The sequence below is a fragment of the Lynx canadensis genome, chromosome A3 (assembly GCF_007474595.2).
Source record: "Lynx canadensis isolate LIC74 chromosome A3, mLynCan4.pri.v2, whole genome shotgun sequence".
Lineage (NCBI taxonomy): Eukaryota > Metazoa > Chordata > Mammalia > Carnivora > Felidae > Lynx > Lynx canadensis.
The window spans coordinates 106,869,535-106,888,328 of NC_044305.1; the positions used below are offsets into that span (position 1 = coordinate 106,869,535).

The 18,794-nt window shown below is 40.9% G+C and overlaps 1 protein-coding gene and 1 long non-coding RNA gene across 8 annotated transcripts in view; one reads left to right on the forward strand and one right to left on the reverse strand.

Moving 5' to 3' along the window:
• Positions 1-593: 593 nt before the first annotated feature.
• Positions 594-17,310, reverse strand: LOC116737991. Of its 3 annotated transcripts, XR_004343437.1 has the most exons (5): positions 16,678-17,310; positions 14,173-14,249; positions 9,706-9,797; positions 2,548-2,624; positions 594-1,471 (listed from the first exon to the last, which is right to left on the reverse strand). It is a non-coding gene; the product is annotated as an uncharacterized LOC116737991 (long non-coding RNA). The 3 variants fall into 3 exon arrangements; XR_004343436.1 differs by lacking the exon at positions 594-1,471 and having other exon boundaries at positions 1,815-2,624; XR_004343435.1 differs by lacking the exons at positions 594-1,471; positions 2,548-2,624 and having other exon boundaries at positions 9,448-9,797.
• The window catches only part of SLC8A1 (solute carrier family 8 member A1), a 385,679-nt gene continuing 382,809 nt past the window's right edge, over positions 15,925-18,794 (forward strand). For 3 of the 5 annotated variants that reach the window (XM_030311225.1, XM_030311226.1, XM_030311232.1), the window contains exon 1: positions 15,928-16,391. The gene's annotated coding sequence lies outside the window, so the exon portion shown is untranslated. Of the gene's footprint in view, positions 16,392-18,794 lie in introns of all 5 variants that reach the window. The other 2 variants (XM_030311230.1, XM_030311231.1) reach the window with 2 other exon arrangements.

Below are 18,794 nucleotides of genomic sequence, written 5' to 3' on the forward strand. Positions count from 1 at the left end.
GTCTGTAACTATGACAAATGAAGGGACGTTTTTAATATTTTAGTTAAAAACATATTTAGGGTGAATTATATTGTGTGGTGAGACTAGAGACAGGAATATCAACCCAGACCATTTTACCTTTTGGATCTTCCCTGATTCTTGCTCTTGGATATTTACTCTTATGTTACACAGTAAATTGTATTTACCCTTAAATTACGCTTCTATTTCCCCCTAGAGTACAAATCCCAAGGAATGCTACCATGTTCCAGGCCTTAGGAAGACGCCAAACTAATATTAAATCTGCAACACATTTTTTTCAATTTCAGTAGTACTATTAAAGATCAGCAAATACTAGCACCATACTAGTGTGTGGGTGGCACCTAATGCAGATGATGGGTAAACACTTTCTCAGTTGTTCTTTCATAAGATTTAAATTTTTTTTTTTACATTTATTTATTTTTGAGACAGAGAGGGACAGAGCATGAATGGGGGAGGGTCAGAGAGAGAGGGAGACACAGAATCTGAAACAGGCTCCAGGCTCTGAGCTGTCAGCACAGAGCCCGATGCGGGGCTCGAACTCACGGACCGTGAGATCATGACCTGAGCCGAAGTCGGTCGCCCAACCGACTGAGCCACCCAGGCGCCCCCACAAGATTTAATATTATCCAGAGTTTGGGTGCTCAGAGTAAACTTCTATGAATCGCAAAAGATGTGGCAACAAATGGGCAGATACCTAACACTACCAAAATAAGAAGCACTGTAGTGAACGTCACATGCTTTTTCTTTCATAGGGAAATGAAGTGGACAGTGACACAACACACGTAGAGAAAAAGCATGTAATTCTGAGATACATACAACTTCTCACTTGTGAATTGGTAAGACCTTATCACAGAGGGGGAATGTGAGTTCTATTATAATCTCTTTCATCATGGCAGGAGGGATTCCGACCCCAGCTCTTCACGGACCAACTGGGATAGATTTTGTAGAGGAGAGACACCAATAAAATGAGAACGAGACTAACTTTAATCCCAATAACAAAGATGCAAAACTAATGATCTCTTTCCATTCTAGCCAATGGCAGAACTGGCTATTGTGGCCAATAACCTAGAATTTAGCATATACTCCTTACTTGTACCCATCCCCCGCCTCAAAAGAAAAAAAATCATTCACCTTTATCAAGACTACATCTCACTATCTTAAATTCACTTCAGTGGTTCTCACATGTATGGGTTTCAGAATCCCCTGGGGAAACTGTATTGGTACAAATACAAAGGCCCATGAGCCCTCCTACATCAAGGGGCCTGGGCCTCTGTGGGCTTTACTAACCATTCACACGATTATGGTATGCAACAAATGTGAGAAACACTACTTTAGGGTATGCTCTTAATTTTCCTCTCCCAGATAATTGCACTCACTTCTTAATTGTTTTGCCCGACTCCAGCTTCTTTCTGTACCAATCCACTCTTCAGCCAGTCAACAAACCTGAAAAAGTCTAAACTTAAAAAAAAAAAAAAATTAATGGCTGCTAATCACACTTGAGAGTAAGTCCAGATTTGTTATGTACTCAACGCCCTTCAAGATTTGACTCTTGTAGGGGCGCCTGGGTGGCCCAGTCGGTTGGGCGACCGACTTCGGCTCAGGTCATGATCTCGCAGTCCGTGAGTTCGAGCCCTGTGTCGGGCTCTGCGCTGACAGCTCAGAACCTGGAGCCTGCTTTGGTTTCTGTATCTCCCTCTCTCTCTGCCCCTCCCCTGCTCATGCTCTGTCTCTCTCTGTCTCAAAAATAAATAATATCATTAAAAAAATTTTTAAAAAAATATTTGACTCTTGTAGTCTTCTCCAGCTTGATTTATCATCACTCCCCCTTAGGTGCACAGTGCCTTCCTGGAGTCCAGGTCATTTACCATCATTCACATACTCATTCAAAAATTATTTATTGAGCTCTTAGCATAAGCACAACACTGGAGCTTATACTGTGGATAAGGTGGTGAAGAAATAGAAATCATACCAGTTCTCAAAAGGTGAAAAATAGGCAAGTGAACATACTTAACTTCATTAGAATTTTAATAGATGCTCGAAAGAGTAGGAGGTTGTTACAAAAGCATATATGATGGGGGCCTCACCTAGTCTGCGGCTTTTCAGAGGTAACTCCCTCAAGCAAGGTATTTTTCAGCTAATGCTTGAAGTTTTTATAGAAATCAAAAGATAAATGGCAAGAGGTGCAGAGGGGCCTTTAAACATAGGGAACAGAATGTGCAAAGGTCCAGTGGTGAGAGGAGAACATTTTCAAGGAACTAAAAGAAGGTCATACAGTGGTACATCCTATTTGTGGGGAGACTTTCCAAGATCTCCAGTGGATGGTTGAAAGTGCAGCTGTACTAACCCTACATATAATATGTTTTTTCCTACAATACATACCTATGAGGAAGTTTAATTTATAAAGTAGGCACAGTAAGAGATGAACAACTCTTAATAGCCAATAATAAATAGAACAATTATAACAAGGTACTGTAATAAAGGTTATGTGCATGGGGTCTCGGTCAAAATACCTTACTCTGCTCTACTCACCCTTCTTTTTCTTGTGATGACGGGAGATGATAAAGTGCCTCTTTTACTATGATTTGCAATATTGAAAAATCCGTGACCTAGAAGTGTAAAACAAAATGAAATTCAACCTATCCAATATCAAGAGAAAGATCTTTCATATTAACACACATAACGACTATTGATCTCCAGAGAACCTATGTGTCAGGGATTAGAGGCTAACCGATCTCATCACGTCATACTATCAAATCTGTACGTGGAGGACGCTGTAATCCACAACCTTCTGGAAAAGAGCCTGCGACGCCAAGAGGAGGTAACAGACCCTACATGACACAGACAGAAAGTGGGAAGCCTGGAGCTCACGCTCAGGTCTCGGGCTCTATGGTTCTCATTCACCCCTTAGTGTGCTGTGAGCCTAATGAAACAATGGAGCTGTATTTGGGGCTGAAGAAGTGGATGATGATCTCCACATTCAGATACAAGAGTACTAATGGGAATTTACTCTCTTTTCTAATTAATTGAGAAAAACATGTCAGAAGAGATGGAAATTTTGAGTTAATTGGTTCAGGGAAATGAGATAACTTGATTGAGCAAGAGTATGGGATAGCCAGTAGATGTTTATTAGAGAGGGAAATGAGCCTCACCTAGAGTCCTGGGGAGAGTCCTGGCGGGCTGGGCCTGAAAAGCATGGTTTCCGCAGAAGGGAAAGAGTGGAGACGGGATTGCAAAAGGAGATACTCAGCCATGAGAAACTGTTTGTGGCAACGTGTGCTTTGCAAGTCTGCCTTCCTGGCAAACTTGAGTTTACATCATCCATCTATCTCCTTGCTTTATTAACTCACTCACTTTCTTCTTGAATTCCAAAAGCAGATCTGATTGTTTGCTACATAACTTGCACGCCTCTAGGTGCTGGCCATATAAAGACATAGTGGCACACCCTTTCCCCTCATAGAGCTGTTTTATTTTTTTTAAGTACATTCAATTGCGGAGCCCAACGTGGGGCTTGAACTCACTGAGATCAAGACCTGAGCTGAGATCAAGAGTCAAGCCCTTACCTGACTGAGCCACCCAGGTGGCCCTTTCGTCATAGAGTTTTACATCCAGGGGACAGCACAGAACCATAAACCAGAACGTGTAATCTTATATGACAAGTCCTAAAATAGCTGCTGAGGGTGATTCGGAGACATGGCAGGTGGGGGGGGGGGCGGGAATATTAAGAAGTCAGAAGGAGTATTTTTCAAGAACTCAGTCTTAAAGAATGGGAATTAAATGGGTAGAAGAGATTAAAAAGGTTTTAAGTAAAGGGGTGCCTAGGTGGCTCAGTCAGTTAAGCGTCCGACTCCTGGTTTCCACTCAGGTCACAATCTCGCGGGTTGTGAGTTTAAGCCCCACCTCAGGCTCTGCGCTACAGTGCAGTACCTGCTTGGGATTCTCTCTCTCCCTCCCTCTCTCTGCCCCTCCCCTGCTCATGCTCGCTCGCTCTCTCTCTCTCTCTCTCTCTCAAAATAAGTAAATAAAACTCAAAAAAAAAAATGTTTTCAGTGAAGAGAATGATATCTGGGAAATTCTTGAGGACAGAGGCAAAGAGTTTGATAGGACCAGAGCAGAAAATGCTTGTGGGCTTGAAATGAAAGATGAGACAAAAGAAGCAGGCAGGTGCCATGTCACATGAAGGAGCTTGGATAGCAAGCTGGGGATTTTGAGAGAAACCACAAAGCTCTGGGAAGCCACCAAAAGATTTAAATCAGCAGAGTGATAAAATCAGATACAAGCCTAGTAAAGATCATTTTGGATGCAATGTGAGAAGAAGACAGGAGGAAGTCCAGGCAGGAGGCATGGAGACCGGTTGGAAGGCTGGTCCCAAAACTGAGTGATTGGGCAAATGGTTATGGATGTGGGAACACAGGACAAGCAGTAGACTGGATTAGAGAAAATGAGTTTCTCTCCCAATTATTTTTCCACAAATTCCCATCATCCCTTCTTTAACATATTAATAAGGAGAAGGAAAAAAAATATATATAATTGGTCAAGAATGGATTTGGTTATTCTTGTGCTTATTTTTTGGCCCCAATCTGAATGTAAGCTTCCAGGGGACTGCGTTTGTTGTAAATCCACAGATGCAGGAGACCTGAACTCAGAGGGACCCTGGCGGGCAATGTTCTCACCCCGTTCCCTCCAGTCTCCACTCCTCAAGATTTCAAAATATAGGAAGGCACTTCTTCACGGTGACTTCATGATGATCTTGGATGGGTAAAAACCTAAGCCTCTGTCAGGAATAAATGAACTCATTAAGAATATGGTTTTTACTTCGGTGCACTTACCTTTTGCCAAGTAGTGTCTGTTACGCCCAGATTCACATTAGCAGGCAGCATGAAGGAGAGAAAAGCAAAGCATCCACCACTTTGGAATGGATTTCTTACCTTCTTCACTGCGGATAAGGGGCATTATTGATCTGATTCGGCTAGGTCAATTAGCAGAGCAAACAGATTCCTAGACTGGAGAAAAAGCTAAATGACTTTTGTCCTTGACCTAGAGAAATTACCTGGGCAACCAGAACTTCCGTTTCTATGTCTCCTAAATGAGCCTGGTAAGTGGTATACTATCCAAAAGAGTGAGTCTCGAGCCCAGCAGATTTTGATGTGGTTTGGGAACCACTGCTCCATGTATAAAGATCGTAGGGAGCTTTTGAAAGCGGATATATTTTATCTGGGCTCCCTCCCTCAGAACGGGATAAGCACAACCTAATGTGAGATTCAAGCAAAATGTAAAAATATCTCCATAAATGAATGTTAGTGGTTTCAGGAAACTATAATGCTGCTGTAATAAATAATGCTCGATAACAAAAATACTTGGTTATTTCATAGTATTAGTTGCATGAGGAAACAGCCTTAATTATAGCACTTTCGTTTTCTTCTTGTATAGCAAGCAGGAGTCTCTGGTAGCAAACATAAGAAGCCAACTCTACAATCTAAGGAGAAAATAAAACTTGTGGAAGGTCACGGGGGTGACTCATGGGAATGAAAGGTAAGGTGAGAACAAAGCCTAGAAGACTAGAAACATTTGACTCTAGGGACGTGGGTAGTAGGAACCAACAGAAGTCTCCAAAGGGGGCAGTTGGAAAAAGTAAAATTCTTATCAAAGCCAGTGCTGTTAAAAATGATGTTCAGGGAGTAACGAGCCGGCAGAAAAAGGAGCGATGTTTAAGAAGAAAACGTGCTTTAGAACTTCTGAGAAGCAGTCATTCAAAATGCATAGACTTTAGTTCTTCAGTTAGTGTTGATCCCTTGATGAATTATACTCATTTAAACCTGGAAAGAGCCCAACAAATATTCTATATAAAGAACATACCTTAGAAGAAGACAGCATGAGGAATAGTAATAATGTTTTAAACCTGGCGGTGCTACCTTGATTCCAGCAAAGTAATGAAAGAACAAAAAACAAAGAGGAAAAAAAAAAGAAACAGGTTGAGTTGTGCGATGATAAACTTACCAAGGCCTCACAAGTCACACTAGGTCGGGGAGGGGAGGGCAGTGAGGAGAAGGAGGTGGAAGACGAGGAGGAGGAAGAAACCTACCTTTTAAGTGGTAAAATAAAACTTAATTTTGGCAAAATTTATAATGAACTAAAATTTAGTTCCTTTCAATGTGTGTCAAATTTTCTTAAAATAAATGCCCTTACAGGGCCATGAATGATATCCTGCCCCACCCAATGGATAATTTGACTTAACGGCTGTTTAGTTCAACAACATTTTCAGACAATAATTCACATCACACTTTAGTGTTCATTGTCACCGAATTGAATCCAGAAGTCTTGATGATATGATGATAGAGTTTATAGGACCAATTGTATGAAATGAAGCGTGTCATTTTCCTAACACCACAGGAAGAAGAGTCTCTTTCATTGTGAGACCTCGCGCTCAGTCTTACGCTTATTAACCTTGTAGGTTTAGGCAATCATTCTGACCTTTTTACGTTTCAATCTCATCATACAAAAGGAGACTATTACCTTATTACCAACCCTGCTTATCTCATAGGATTGTGAAGTACATGGGGCACAATGATTGACGGTAAAATCACTTTGCAGATTCTACAGCACCTTGTGAATGCAAGGGTTAATTGTAGATACTTTGACGTATTACTTAGTAGTAAGCTTCAGGAAAAGAATTGTAATGTTTTGGATTTCTTGACTAGAGGCCGTAAAAGCAACAGTCAGAGAATTCACGTACATCACAACCTTTTGAAGCAACATTTCACAAGCCAAAACAACTTTCTGTTTGTTTGTTTTGAGACAGAGAGAGTGTGAGCAGGGGAGAGGCAGAGAGGCAGAGGAAGAGAGAGAATCTTAATCTCCGCACTGAGTGTGGAGCCCTGTGCGGGGCTCGACCTCATGACCATGATATCATGACCTGAGCCTAAATCAATAGTCAGACACTTGACCAACTGAGCCACCCAGGTGCTCCCAAAACAGCTATTTTGAAGAGTTAACTTCAAGGTGCTAAATTTATATTGTAAACCTTAAAAAGTAGTCATTTATGTCTGTGATATTTGTATCTCTATACACCATTTCTTTTTGAAGACCAATGTGAAACATCACTAAAAAAGGCTGCAGTTGCAACACCACCTTTGATATGACGGCACATGAGCATAATTAATATTGCATACAAATGCCGTCCCTAAGTATTAGATAGCGAGCTCACTGCCGAATTGTTCTGCAAATGATAGGGTACGTTTCTTTTAGGTTAAATCACTGGGAATTTTTTTAATTGCCCTTTAATAGAAATCATACGATATTTTTAGCCTAGAGAAAACAGAGTCTGTGGGAACCACCTTCTCCCACCCATGTCTTGGCAGTGGGAACTAGTGTCTCAGATCAAGACTATTTACTGATCCCCATGGTAACAATGTGCTCTTTCTTGCATAAATCCTAATATCATAAGGACCTCATGGTTCTTTAGTATGGCATCTCAACCCCAAAATAACTATGCTGATGTGAAATATAAATGCTCTAAATAGAACATTTTTTTTAAATTAAAAGTTAAAAACTATTGCTATGATGCTAGAAAGTTTGATGTAGCCTTTTCAGTAGAAAACGAACATTTTGGAATGAACCCTCTGCCATTTCTGAGTATGGACGCTGGACCTTCAAAGAAGTGATTGAGTTGGGCCTTTTAATTTGTTACTTGGCAGAGGATCATGCAGGCAGGAGCAATGTTGGGGTTGGGGCTCTGAATAATGTCCCCATACCCATGCAGCAACAGTCCGTGAAGACACTGCCCGGGTGCATGGGCTGCCGGGGTTTAGAGGTCATTACCCTCTTGTTTTCCAGGCTTAACCAGAAATTAAATCCCTAAAAGCTTCACCTACCCTGAGACCTGCTTACTCCAAGGTTGCTAGATGCATTAAAGCACACTGGCTAAGATTTCAAACAACAAGAAAGATTAATCGCTTTGGGATCCTCAAAAGAAAAATGCTGTACGAATACCAACAAATGGTATATAAAATATATCTATTTTATCTCCTGGTCAGACCTGACACCTTTAAGCCTCCAGGATTACACGCCCGTGTTAATAAAAGTAGTGTTCTATGGAACGGACTTCCTTCCATACGACGACATTATAATTTTGTTCAAGACAGTGTAGGTGGTGGTGGAGATAATTCTTTTTTTCCTTTGACAGCTTCCCCTCTGATGTTTCAAATGCATTACTGTTTTCAAGGGCTTCATGGAACAAATAAAGTCACTTGGCATTGTCACGAAGAGGAGCGTTTCGATACTCTGGACCCAAAGATTGTACTCCAAATAATGTGCTTCTTCCCTTGGCATTATAAAAGCAACCAGATGAAAAAGAGGGTTGCACATCTGAGTGTAGAAAGCAGAGAAGAGCTACAGCAAGGGTAAAGGCTGCCGAGGCTCCAGGTTGACTCCCCGGGTCTTAAAATAAGTGGTTTTTTTGTTTGTTCTTGTTTTTGTGTTTTTAACTGAAAACATCTAATGAGAATGCTAGCTGGGAAAGATCGGGTGAAGGAACAAGTGAATGTTAATCCCCACCGAGGTCAGGAACTTTATTTTATCAGCGTTTGCATTCCATGTGGTGATTGGCCCATCAAGACCTTACACAGATATAGGCACAAAGGAAAGAAGGGAAAGATTTATGAACCATCAAGTGGTCATTTTTGTAATATAAACAGGAGAAAGATTTTTATTTTAAAAAGTGCTATTATTAAGATATCCTCCACAAAGCATACGTTTGAGGAATATTTCTTACGTAGTTACGTGTCTGTCTTTATGTGTCTGTGATATATCTGTGTGTGATACATGAAGTATGCCTATAAATAATGAGGCATAACGAAACACATATTTTGAACAAATATTTGTGTTGAAGTGGAGTTGAATTCAATCAGGTTATGCTGAAGTAGTATTGAAATTCAATATCAAATGTCGCGATTATAGATTGTTCAACAGAAAACATTTATTGAGCTGCTTCTACGGTCTGTATTGATAAAATAACATCACTGTTAGGGACCGGGAAGAATGAAATCACTTCACCCACAGTCATACAACTCCAGAAAGCAGAGAACAACTTGGCTGGCTCTTGAGGCAATGCCCACCCAAGACCATTTAAAGTTGAGGCATTCTTACCTGTCCGTTGTACAATTTGACTTTGGAATATATTGTTTCTTTTTTCCTGAAGGAGCCTTTTGGTCATTGTAATTTCAAATCATGACAGCTCAGAAGCTGTCCTTAAGAATAAGAATAAACTGAAGAACTTTTTACCTCCTCCACGGATAGTATCAGCGTCTACAGATGTAGTGTGACTGTGGCAGCAGAAAAAGACGTGACACGAGACAGGTTCTCAATGAGTTCAGACCTGGAGCCACTATTGATTGTGTTTGCACTTATTCTCAGCTGCAATCACTCAGTCTCACAGTTGGACAACACCTCTCGTCCAAAATAAACCTTCCATTCTTGATTGCTCCGTATCAGGCAGCTGCCATTTCCAGCTGTTTCTTGATCAGAACACATTGCTTTAACATTTGCCTCTTTATGTGCTTGAAGCAAATGAACAAGCCCAGGAATATTTGGAGACATTTTATGACACACACCAGTGTTATTTGACTCTGCAACAAGTTAAAAACAGATCACAATGACTAATGCCGACATGGAAGAATGGTTGTTTCCACTTACCTGTGTCTGTGGATAAGAAATATGTTGAGTTTTTTGGACCAGAGAGTCTCTCCTTCCATCATGGTTAAAATTGCACATGCAGGATGAAAAGACTGGAGAAAAGCAGAGTGATTTACTGAACTTGTTGCCTTCAGAAAGCAATCTCATTAAAGTAGCTTGTAGGTAGTCTGAAAGTATCTCAAATAAAATAAGCTCCATTTTGGAGAAATATATATCTTCGTGTAATGTCTGTGCATTTTTCTAAACACTCATCATGCCTTTTACCTACGTTAATGCATAGCGTAGATGACATATACAATATTTTATGGGTGTAGACGGCTGTGTGAGCCTCTGGGCACGGTTACTTTGTAAGAAATGCTTAGTAACATGCACTTTTGCAAAGTCTTTCAACTTGTCTTTGAACCAATGGCCAAGTGTGTTTGGAGAAATGCTTCCCTGCCTTCATAGCCTCATAGTTCTCTGTTTTACCCCTCAGTTCTTCCAAATCAGTCTCGTTCCAACTAAGCCTGACGGGATGCCTCCTCGTTCATCAGTGCCTTTAAATCACCTTCTCCTGCAAAAATCACTAGGGTCCAGCTGCGGTGTTGAGAGAGAATGCTATGGCATTCCAACATTTTCTCTCTACTCCGGTGTCCAACAATTGCAGTGAAAATAACTTGTAAGCAATTTCTTCCCTTCAGTCTCTTCAAGCTCTCCCTATACCTCAATGAAATATATGCAAAACCAAAACAAAACAAAAAAACTTCTTCATTATATTTTACATTAGCATTAATGTCTCTGCCTGTTCTCTAGTGATAAGCCCAGGGACATGATCAAGCTTAACTAGGCTGTCTACACAGGAAGATAGAATACACTTTAAATGATACACTATTACAATTAGTAAATCCTTTTAAACACTGATTTTTTTTTATATAGTCAGTGTCTGGTGATGAAAAAAAATCCTAATAACAGCAAAATCTGAGTAGATTAATGTCCTTAATATTTTTTAAAATTTATTTATTTAGAAATATTACTCTAGGAATTTATTTAGTATAGAACACCGTATTAGGTACTATACAGTATATAATGGGCTCAGTTCCTGAAGTCAGGAATATTCTAATCCACTTACAAAGGAGAATCTACAGTTTCTTTTTCTTTTTTATTTTTTTTAAATGATTATTTATGTTTGAGACAGAGAGAGACAGAGCATGAGCAGGGAAGGGGCAGAGAGAGGGAGACACAGAATGTGAAGCAGGCTCCAGGCTCTGAGCTGTCAGCACAGCGCCCGAAACGGGGCTCGAACTCACGAACTGTGAGATCATGACCTGAGCCAAAGTCGGACGCTTAACAGACTGAGCCACCCAGGAGCCCCTGAGAATCTACAGTTTCAATAGAGAGCAAAAATAATTGAATAATGTTGATTTTGTTTTCTTTGCTTTGTTTTTAAAATGTTTTTAAAATAGGACTAAACTCACAAGTAACTATGACTATACCATTTCTCTTGCTTTCTTCTACAGGGAGGTCCTTACATTCACATAAAGTCAAAAGAGTATCATTGGACACCTATGAAGGGTTTGAGACCTTAAAGCCCAGAAGGAATACGAGACCAGTTTGGGCTTTCTATTCTGTTGTTCAGGTGTTAATCATTGGAAGCACCTCCCCCCAAACACCCCCCAAAAATCTGTTTGCAAATAGTCTTTTAAAAATGATCCTTGCAGGAGGGCCTGGGTGGTTCAGTTGGTTAATCATTCAACTTCAGTTCAGGTCATGATCTCACAGTTTGTAGGTTTGAGCCCTGCATCGGGCTCTGTGCTGACAGCTCAGAGCCTGGAGCCTGTTTCGGATTCTCTCTCTCTCTCTCTCTCTCTCTCTCTGACATTCTGACATCCCGCTCACATTCTGTCTCTCTCTCAAAAATAAAAATAAATGAACGTTAAAAAAATGTTTCTTGCAGATCATGGGACATGAGTTCCAAAGCAGAGGAAGAGGGCTCATCATTTGCAAATGGCATAGAAGAACAAAATCAAACCCTGTGAAGAGCAAAAAAGAGATGAATTTACCCAAGATCATCTCCCAGGGTGCCACCAGCTCGGTTAGAGCTAAATCATTGTTGATGACTTGAAAGCACCAGATCACGTAATCTGACATATGAGGATATACACCACAAATAATCAAATATTTTAATAATGAAAACATCAAATGAATTAAATATCCTTATTATATTAGAGCTATTAGAATTACTTAAGAGATAGGCACGCCTGGGTGGCTCAGTCGGTTGAGCATCCGACTTTGGCTCAGGTCATGATCTCACGGTTTATAGGTTTGAGCCCTGCGTCGGGCTCTGTCCTGACAGTTCAGAGCCTGGAGCCTGCTTCAGATTCTGTGTCTCCCTCTGTCTCTGTTCCTCCCCCACTTTTGCTCTGTCTCTTTCTCTCTCAAAAATAAATAAATATTTTAAAAACTTTTTAAAAAAAGAATTACTTAAGAGATCTTCTAGAAGCAATCTCTGATGTTAAGCACAATGGTTCTGCATTTTCAAAGCCCTGGGAAGAATTTAAAATACAAGTGTTCGTATAAGCATGCAGACAAGTTTTTAAACTAGCTGAAGCCCCAACACTTCATTCTGAGGTGTGATTATACACTTCTACACCCCTCCTCCTCTTCCTTCTTCCCTTCTAACACATTAAATTTAATAGTGAACCTAGAAAGTAAGATGTCCCTTTAGGAGCAAAGAAGATATTAAGAATTTTCTTGCAGAGTTGGGGCACCTGGGTGGCTTGGTTGGTTAAGCATCTGACTTCAGCTCAGGTCATGATCTCATGGTTTGTGGGTTCGAGGCCCACATGGGGCTCTCTGCTGTCAGCACCAAGCCCGCTTCGGATCCTCTGTCTCCCTCTCTCTCTACGCCTCCCCTGGTTGTGCTCCTCCCCCCTTTGAAAATAAATACATAAGCTTTAAAAAAGAAGAATTTTCTTGCAGAGAGTGCCAAGTAGGAACCCAACCACCCGCTTTTCTTTGTAAACGTTTGCTTTCAAGATTCCTGTATCATTCTATTATCATCAAAACTCATCAAGAAGGAAAATTAAGTCTCATAAAAAAAATCGCAACTTTGATTGTGCCGTAACTCCTCCACTTAATATACCCCAAACCAACATGCTAAGCCTGTCACTCAAGGTCCTTTGGGTTTCCTCCGTCCCAAGCCTCAGCCCAGGTGGACTCCTCACAGTTAGTCAAACAGATTCTGTACCATTTTGCCTCTCGGCTTTGACTCAACTTTGTCCACCTGGAATTCCTGCCTTCTTATCTACCATTTGTTCACTCAGGAACTCGGGACCTTTGTACTTGGTCCTTGGTCTGTGCCTGAATCTGTCCCTGTCTCAGTTCTAACCCTGCTTCAAGAGTGAGGAGTCTAATTCTAAGCCATGCACTTATTCCATGAAATCTTTCTTTCTCTCTCTGATCAAGAATAATTTATTGATCTATCCATTCCATCATTTATTTAGTTAAATATTGTATTGAATGCCTATTGTAGGCTAAGTCCTAATAATACAAGTGCAGGTGAAATCTGTTCCCTGACTTTGTGGAACTTGAAGCTGAATTGAAAAAGCAAACGGGTGAAATAGCAGTTACCCTAGAGTTATAGCGTGGGAAGGCAGAGTTGTACAACGTGTGCTCCAGATCCTAAACCGCACTGGAAAGGCCAGCGTCCTCCCGGAGGAAAGAGCAGCTGATCCGAGCCTTGAAGTTCAAGGAGAGTTAGCTAAACACAGAAGACAATGACGAATGTTCTACGCAGAAAGAAAAGGTGCAGGAAAATAGCATAAGAAATGTGAGGAAAGCCACGGCTTTCTACGTAGTCAGGCTGTGCATGCAGTACAGGTCACTGGAGGTGGCTTCAATGAAAGGACCTGGGTGGGTGAGTGACCAGAGACGAGATTAAGATGTGAATTGTAATTGGGGCACCTGGGGGGGCTCAGTCGGTTAAGCCTCCGACTCTTGGTTTCGGCTCAGGTCATGATCTCACGGCTTCAGGGGTTTGATCCCTGCATCAGGCTCTGTGCTGATAGTGTGGAGCCCGCTTGGGATTCTCTCTCTCCCTCTCTCTCTCTCTCTTTCTCTCTTTCTGCTCCTCCCACTGTCTCTGTGTCTCTCAAAATAAATAAATAAATAAAAACTTTTTAAAAAAATATGTGAATTGCAAGTAAATTTTAAAACATCCCTGAGAACTAAGTTAAGCCATTTATATTTTATCCTAAATGTTTTGGGGAAGGATTGAAAAGTGTGGAGTGGGGAGTGGAAAAATCAGAATTGGAGTCTGAATGTTACCATCATCCACCCAAACACCTGCATCTGAAAAAAATTAAAAGTCCACTTTCTGTATGAATTATGGTTTTATTTTTCTCCAATAACAGGAAGTCCGGGGTGGGCAACTCAGTGAGGCTGTCAATACCTGAAGTTCTTTCTGCCTGTCTGGTCCAGCTCCCTTACCTCACGGGCCTTTGTCCTCTCCCTTGTCCCCTCCGGGTCACCACACAGCGGCTGCAGTTTCAGTCTTCAGGTTCATTCTGTGGGAAGGAAATAGGTGGGAGGGGTAGAGGGACAAGAGGGGCAAAGCTGACCCTGTCCCTTTTTACCAGATAAAGACACACTTTCCTGAAGTCTCACCCAGGAGACTCCTATTTATGCCTATTTGACCAGAACGTGTGTTACACGGTTGTCCCTGGCTGCAAGGGGCGGTGAAAAAACAAAGTTTCCCTTTAGGAATTCTAAAGTAGAAAAAGGCAAGGGAAGAGAGGGCACTGAATGGTCCCTCGGCACAGCCGCCATCTGCTGGGTCCGCCACTGAGCTACATACGGTCAGCTTTTTAAATACCGTGTCTTAAAAAGTAACCAATTAACTAACTAAATATCATATCTTCATTTCCCTCAGATACATTATTTTTATATAGAATATATATTTTTATACAGATAACACATTATTATGCATACATATAATGTGTAGATACTATACAACATAAAATGCACTAATAAGTGGAATCTATCTATACATTTATGTCAGATTGAAGATATATAGATAATATTAACATAAAACGTATTACGATATAGACTCTACACACACACAAACACACACATATGTCTGATTGGAGGGAGGGAGGGGAAGGTTTGAATGTCATAATATTTTGAATGAAAAAAAATTTGCCCCTCCCTGCTCTGGCCTTAGTGCTTTGCACAGAGATTACTCGAATCCAGAATTCCCCAATTTGCCATTAGTACAGCTATTTTGTACCCTTCCCTCTTTTACACAAATTTGAAAATGTACGCAAAGGAGAGAGGATAATATAATGAGTCCCCCAGCGACCAGTCAACCACCCGCAACAATGATCCTTTTGCCAATCTTGTGTCATCCATCCTTCTCCTTTTCCTCTGGAAGGCTTTAAGCAAACTTGTTCCATTTCAGTACACAAAAATGAATTATCTCTGCATACCTCGAATTTATTTTTTCTTCTTCAGATAAGAGAGTCTATAGGAATTTTAACAGGACTGGGAACAAAAAGGCTAATGGAAAAATGTTATTCGGGAATTCTCTCACATACGTGCGCGCATGCACACACACACACGCGCACGCGCGTCACAACAGACTGAAAAAAAGAGAGAAATTTTGAAACAGAGAAGCCAAATTTTCAGGAACTGGAAGGTTAAGTGGAGTTTCCGCAGCCCCCTGGGGGAGGACCTCTCACCGAGAGCTTTATTAGCCGAAGCCAGATTTCTCCTTCCCTACCCTTCAAATTCCGGTCCAGGTTATGCGTCTTTTAAAGTATCGCTGACACTTCATAAATGTAGCAACTAGTCTTCTATTCGAATTTACATTCTTTAACATTATAAAAAAGTTTTCTGAATCTCGAACTGTATGCTAGATGGTACATTAGTAGGAATTGCCACAAAATCCTAAATGAGAAGCTGTGTCCGGAAGAACCTGGCCTCTCCTTCTGTCTTGAAGACTTTGATCACTCTGACCTTCCGTTGCTACCTTATCCTTTAAGACCAATAATTCAGAGTGTTCACAGCTCGTCTTAACTAAATAAATACATTAAGTATGTACGTATTCATTCATGTACGAATTCACATCCATTTGTCCAGACATTCATTTATACATTCACCATTCACTCAACATTTTGCAGGTCCTGTACGTATCTTATCGCTGAAATCTTTAAGGATGAAGACCAGACCGTGGTAAGGAGTTATAATTGTGCCTCTGTTTTCATAAGCTAAGCAAACCCACATCCTAAAAGCTCTACGTGGGAATCAGGGGAAAAGTGATTGTTCCCTAAACGTCCGGGGAGTGGAAATGCCAATCTGAAAGCGTATTTCCAAAAAGGCACAGTGGCAGGACGGCGGGGTGGGAAACGGGCCTGGCTGGAAGGATCTCTATACGTGTATTTTTATCGTCCATGTGTTGGATGAAGCGGAGAGCTGCCAGATAGCTTCTTTTCCACAGCTTGGAGTTACTGTTGGGAACAGATCCATGTATGGAAGCGAAAGCCGAAAGGCACAGATAAGCAGAGATCCAGCTATGCAAACCATGTTTAGAGACACTTAAAGGACAAGCATCTCAGGTCCTCTCTTTCTGGTAAATTCGGAGCAGCCATCATACGGGGTCTTGTCTCACATCCAGCCCATGCGGACCCAGCAGCCCAGACTTGACGGAGGTAGGTGCAGGGCTTTTGTGATGAAACTTATCTAAAGGAGCATTCATGAATATTCCTTCCTGAGCTCTTGGTGTCCTTTAAGGGAAGCTGCCAAATGATAGTTTGAAAAAAAAAAAAAAAAAAAAAAAGACAGGAAGAAAGAAAGAAAGAAAGATTTGGGTTGGGGCTGGTGTCTGAGAGGTATTTAACAGCTCTGCCTTCACAAGACAAGGCAGCTTGGTTACAGAGGGAAAGCGACAGCACGGAATTCCTGCCAAATCTAATCCCTTTGTCCGGGGTCACTTACCCTTTGGATTTTTGCGGATAGGAGTCTTCCCGGATATTGCCAGCACCTTTGGAATGAGCCACAGCTTGCCGTGCGTTCTGATGCCGTGTATTTTAGGCTGGGGTTGGTAGGATTTGCCCTTTTCTTCGCCTGCTCCTCTGAAGCCAGCAGAAACTCACACGTGGGGCTACTTCTTCCTTAGACATGGAAGGGCTGCTCATAAACGACATTATTATTTTTGGCAGGGGAAGTCATTTTTGCAGTGTTTCTCAGCAGATCGGAGGTTGATTACATCCTGTTCAAAGATTCTTGGGTTGCTTTCACAAACACGGGTCTTGCGCAAGTGGCAATTGCTGAAGCCAGCTGAAGCGTTGGATGGTTCTCAGTGCCTCTAGCGTTTTTCTTTCTTTTGCATTAATGACTGGAAACAGGAACTTGAGGGGACACTTCCCCAAAGATGCTTGCAGCTGTCAGGGATGTGTTGGGAATAGTAGGTTGTGGCAGAGTCACAAAAGCCGTACGTCTCAGGAGTCCAAAGTAAAAGTATAAACGTGAAGACGAGAACAATAGTAGCATCTCTATGACTCTAGTCCATTTTCTGAAATACTGGCTAACTCTGCCAAATCTTATCGGTCACACTTTGAAATGCGACTCTGGCTAATTACCAAATTGTAACAATTAGACCATTAAAGCAGTTCTTTGAGAGTTGTTGGCAAAATCTGTGAACTCTTGCCAAACACCTAAATGGAATCAAGGGACAAATTTACAGGTCACACGTGTAAAATGTGTGGGTTTTTCCAAAATTGAATTAAAGTAATTTTTCCACAAGAAAATGAAACGTAAATCCAGAATTTCTCTGGTTGAGAATAAAGTGTCTATATTTCAAGCAAGATTTGAACTCTCGTTCTTTAGGCTTTCAATCTTGTAATAGAGCAGGAGAGGAAAAAAAGAAAGAAAAAATTGGATGTGACTTTTCCTTTCCTGTTGACAAAACATGACGTGCAAAATGCTTAATAAACAAGTGTAGGAAAATAATAAAAATGGCTTGTAATACTGACCAGGGAGATGTTCTTTGGATAAATTAGATAGTGGGAAAATCAATTTGCTTAGGGGTTGTAGATAAGATGACTCTAGTGATGGAGTGATTTCTCTCAAATTGTGAATATTCCATAATACCAAAAAAAGTGGCAGAGAAGGAGAAAACAGGGTTCTATTCCCATAATAAAACTTCATCATTGTTAAAATAATTATAATACTAAAGCATGGATGTTTTCATCAAATTATTCCTTTTCATATCTATTCACCCTGATGGCACATGAAATTAACAACACATTCAAGCTTACCCTCTGCAGATCTCTAAAATAGGCTATTTTATTCACCTAAAAATACTAATATTCTGATACTGAGAGAGAGAGAGGCAGGCGATAAACTTTGCTTTTTTTTTTAAAACTAACACACAGGCGTTGTAACTTTCGCTAAAGTGGAACGGGCCTACAAAAGGATGGCTTTAAAATACTGAATTAAACACTACATACCAAGCAGCTTTTCCAAAGGAACAGTACAGCAGGAGTCTGGGCAATTTTCAATAAGCAAAAGGTTATTGTAAGTTATGTCACTGGTATTTGTGACCAGATGCAATGCATCTATGATGTCATTGACTGTTTTCTCATATGCTTACTGCCAAGTACATTTCAAGTATTCATTCCTCATGAGAAATGTCTGTTCCTGTTAGTCTTTAGTACGTAAATTTAAGAAGTGCAATATCAGTAATAAAGAGTGACTTATTGCTATTTTTTAAATAGTATGTAAAGATCCGTGAAAAAAAATGACAAATACTCAAACTACTTGGCCTTTTGACTATGACTTCTTAAGCACTCAGTGATGACTATACATGTAGACAATCTTGGGGAAGTCATGACCTGAAGGAAATTCATGGTGACCAAGACTGATAAAGAAGTTGAAATGTATCCTAAGAACACAGAGCACAGATTTGAGGCTCCTGTGTATATGACGGTGCCAGATGGGATAGCTCCTGGGCCAGGTCACTCGGGCTCCAATGAGCGGGAAGAGCAAGTCTTTTAGGGGCTTTGATGGGGAACAAGTTCCCTGAACATTGAGGGCGGAGTTTGTATGAAAGT